Source organism: Notothenia coriiceps, unplaced genomic scaffold (genome assembly GCF_000735185.1).
Source record: "Notothenia coriiceps isolate Sejong01 unplaced genomic scaffold, NC01 NC01_scaffold00005937, whole genome shotgun sequence".
Taxonomy (NCBI): Eukaryota; Metazoa; Chordata; class Actinopteri; order Perciformes; family Nototheniidae; genus Notothenia; species Notothenia coriiceps.
Genome location: NW_011338638.1, coordinates 1 through 4,786, shown reverse-complemented (window position 1 = coordinate 4,786; position 4,786 = coordinate 1).

Here is a 4,786-nt window from a genome sequence, read left to right as displayed (position 1 = left end):
AAATTAAAATAATTTGTTTATTTAAATGTGGTAACAAATATTATAAAATAACCACGGCAGAAAAATAAAGAGGTCACTCAACTTGAGTGTAATTTCAAAAATGTCCCTCTGATCAACAGGTAAAAAAATGAAAATACCTTATAAAAAATAAATAAATAAAGTGTACTAAAAATGGGAAAAGGGCTAGTCAAAGGGTTATGTTCATGGTTATGTTACAATAGAGAAGGTAAAAAAACAAAACATCTATGGCCCAAATATTTGTGGATTTGACTTGTTACAGATAACGTCTATATTGTCGTACTACTTTTATTAAACTAATAGATCTGAGTAATTCATCCACCTCTGACTACTTTTTTAAATGTAATAATAATTGAAGTACTCAAATGAAAAAATACACTCGAGTGAATTCCTATTCCACCACTGCATTAAACCAAAATTACCTGTAATAATTCATCCGCAAAGCATGGAGCAAAGATGTTTTTTGTGTTTGATTGAAATGACAAGACACTTACCACTTCTAAAATGCTATACAACAACATGTCCAGCTGAACGAGGGTGGGTGTAGTCCAGACTTTCACGGGTCGCATGGTTGCTAGAAGATCATTAGTTGTCGTCAGGTTCAAATGTGTCAGAAGACCAACGTCTGAAGTCTGACTGCTGGAAACACCTGCAGGGTAGGAGACCAAAAACTCTCTTTTAGACAAAGAAATAATCTTTATTGTAACATTCAAATATTGTATTTAATAACTAACCAAATAAAGCTAGAAAAGCTAGAGTCCTCAGGGCTGACATGGCTGTTTGCCTTCTTCCCATCCTGAGGGAATGCGTTTAAGCTTTTAAGGACTGTGTTGCGTGAAAAGCAGAACAAAACAACAGTTAAGCCGATAAGAGACTTCAATAGATGTAATTACAAAACATACATCAATTGGGCATTTATATTGTGGAGCTGCAGCTGAAGCTAAAAAGTAATCAAGAGGAGATGTCAGTGGCATTAAGTTATCCTGCCGTGAGGAATAAAAAAACAAAAACAGGCAAGAGAATAGAAGTCATTGAAGGTTTATATTAGAGCATTTAAAATATACCTGCACAAAGAAAGAAGTGAACAGCAGCAAACCAGCGGCACATTTCTATATGGTAAATAATCTCCTTTGTTTGCAGAACGCAGAAAATATTTTTCGAATTGTGAATTATTTTGTCTATTATAATGTGCACTGTCCTCAATTCTGTATATTTATATTGTGTATTCAATACTCTAGATATATATATTTCATTGTTGATATGTTTTTATCTACAGTTACTATTCTATTGTATTTTATTGATAATTCTAGTGGAAAGCCTTGTCTACATGCTGCTGATTAAAAATAATACCAAACTGGGATCAATAAAGTATATCTAATATGATGTAATCTTCCGAAAAAACCTAACAGTCATCATTTTCAAACTTCATCTTACGTGAATAAAAAATAAAAAAATTGAAAAAAAGAATTGAAAAAAATTGAAAAAGGACTACAAATTCACCTTGTGGTGAAATTGTTTTACTGCCAGCAGAATTAAACTAAATGTTTTATTTCCGCTTGAGCAAAGTTGACTTTTAATCTTGTTCTATAGGTAAATACAAATCTGAGTTGACCAATATGACATGTGGGGTTCCTCAAGGCTCCATCCTGGGGCCTATTGTCTGGCTCAGATAATGAAGAAAAATAAAACAAGTTACCATAGCTATACAGACGACACACATTTGCATAATCATATTATCAGGAGAAAATGCACTGAACAAATCAATGACTGGATGTGTCAGAACTTTCTTAAATTAAACATAGATACAACTGAGGTCATTGTTTCAGGAAACAAGGAGGAACGATTAAAAGTCAGCGTTGAGCTTGAGTCTGCAATGTTTAAAACAACAGAAAAAGCCAGAAATCTAGGTGTAGTCATGGACTCTGACCTGAATTTCAATATTCACATTAAAACAATTACTAAGTCACCCTACTATCACATTAAGAAAAATATATAGGACTAAAGGACCAATGTCAGAGCAGGATTTGGAAAAACTTGTCCATGCTTTTATCTTTAGTAGACTCGACTACTGTAATGGTGTTTTCACAGGTCTCACTAAAACATCTATTAGAGTGTGTGGGTGAGGAACTCACTCTGGAGGGAACTTTGGGATTTAGCCTTTGCAGACCATTTACATGCAAAAAAAACAATGTATAAGACACTACAGTAAAGGGTAAACACAAAAAAACAACATAATGGAGCCCCTTTATGAATGCAGAATATTGAACAAAAACAATATTTCTGTTCGCAAAACTTTCCTACAACAACAACCATCCTCAGACTTTAGTAGCAGCTTGTTTGTTTTTGTTATTGTCACTGTATTATCTTGTTTACTGTATGTGACTGGATTTGGTAAACACAAGTGACGAGATTTTGTTCTACGGCATAAAATACTTCAGTAAATAACCCACTCATGAATGGCTGAAGCTTCTATGTGTCATTAAAAACATCAGTTGCTAGCAAGTGACTTAACAAATTACTAAACGCCATCACGAATCCTCCTTTAGCTTAGCGGTGGTGATGTGAAGTCATGTGAATGTGGTGTAGTTTGTTTTCAGCCTAACGTTAGCGTTGCGTTTATGCTGATTTGCCAAAGTGGTGTTAATATGTAGAGATTTTCCTGCTGAACAAAAAGTGTAAGTATCCTAAACCTGTGCTGGCCACAAAGTTTATTTTCTGCAATATTCCGAAAACCAAAGAGAAAATCCCATTGCTAAGTCATGGAAATTATGATTATCAGATAATTGAATGCTATGATGTTATTTAACATGTAAATAATACAATTATATCAGCCTTACATGTCAAGAGACAGTAGATCTCAGCACTCAGGAAGGTGTGACCACACAGGGGGTGATTAGTGATCTGGTCATTGGTCTATTGTACTCTGATAGAGTCATGGCTCAGTTGTCTCATGACTAAGCATGTATTCATTGTAACTGTATAAAAGCTCTCTCTTCAGTTTGAGTAGTTGCACTCGGCTGTGGAGACATTGCTCTTCATGTTGTTCGCCTCTTTTGCAAAAGATTAAAGTACCAGAAAGACATATTTTTGACTAGTTAATATAAGAATTTTCATCACATTTGTCGAGGGAGCCCTGGCAATGCTAATTTCCAGGTCGACTTAAAAAAAAAACGTCATCCCCGAAGTTCTCTTTAACAGAAGTGAAAAACCGAAAGAATGTGTAACACAAATTCAACTTTGGCACCATATGGAGGTATTTTCGGAATAGGACAGAGAATCTGAAATGATTAGCCGGACACAAAAATAAGTCTTTCAAGCTTTATATTTTCGTCTGTAAAAATCAACCATTGAACTCATTTTCTTTGCATGTGCTCTATTTTACAGTGATGTTAAAGAGCAGTGATATCTCAGGGGAACACGTCAGTGGGCAGCTGGAAGTCTTTGAAGGTGTAGAAGGAGATGTCTCCGTAGTCCACCACAGCAAACACCACCGGGACGTCTCCACTCTGGAAGGCCAGCTGCTTGATGGCTCGCAGGTCGGGCACAGGGCCGTCGAAGCTGAGACACAAAAATGAGAGACTCAAATGATTTTGTTAAAGACACAGGCCGACGTACTATATCCAAATACATCCACAGCCTGTTACAGGATGAAGCGGTTGGGATTTCAGCGGTGGTGTGAAGAAAGGAGTCTAGAGCCTCTATCGTGTACGTTGGGCTCTGTCCTATTTACAGATACTGGTGGACTGGGGGCTTGCTCATTCCACAGTTAAAGTGTATGATGCAGCCATCTCGTCCTGCAATGAGGGATTTGGCGGCAGGTCAGCCTTTAGTCAACCGCTTATAGCACGTTTTTTGCAGGGGGTCAGGAGGCAGCGCCCAGTGGTGCATGTCTCCACCCCGCAAGGGGATCTGCCGTTGGTGCTCGAGGCTCTGGTCACAGAACCATTTGAGCCTCTGGAGCTCTCCTCCCTGAAAGCACTGTCATTGAAAACAGCTTTGCTGCTTGCCTTAGCCGCGTTCACACCGGAGTACTTTTCCCACTTTAGTTCCGATATAGTTCCGAAATGTCGCGTTCACACCAAAAAGAGCCGGAACTAAAATTAGTTCATGAGAACCTTTTTACCCCCTTTTCCGTCCCTGCTAGAGAGCAGGGACTCTCATGTGGAGAAAAGAGCTATATTTCTGATTGGCTGGGCGGATTGCAAACCACGCCCCGTAAAACTCAAAAAAAGTGTTGTGAAGCCACCATTTTATTATCCTTGCATTAGCATTATTAGCATTAGCATTAGCCCAGCGCAGAAACGCAGAGAGACTAACTTATGGCAACACAAAATAAAACATGGGAGCGGTGGAGATGAGGAGGTGTCGGCGTTCTGGCGATTTACTCGGAAGGCTTCAGTAGAAGCTGCTGGGAGTCCCACCCCCAGGGACTTATTACGGTGTGAACGCGATCTGTACTTAGTTCATCAGAACTAAAGAGTTCTGATGAACTAAGTTCTCATGAACCTTTGTGGGAAAAGTAATGCGGTGTGAATGCGCCTATTGACTCTATCCCGTCAGAATATTTTTAACTGAACCTGTGTTGTTTTCTCCTACAGTGGGGTGCGTCCGTTTGGTGTTTCATTGCTGATTGCCGGATGGGATGAAGGCCAACCCTACCTGTTCCAGTCAGACCCCTCTGTATGTTGTATTACTAACTTTCATGTTTGGTTGGTAGCACATGTTTGGAGTGTGCTCAACTCTTATTCCATGTTCTTAGTCTGCTGTG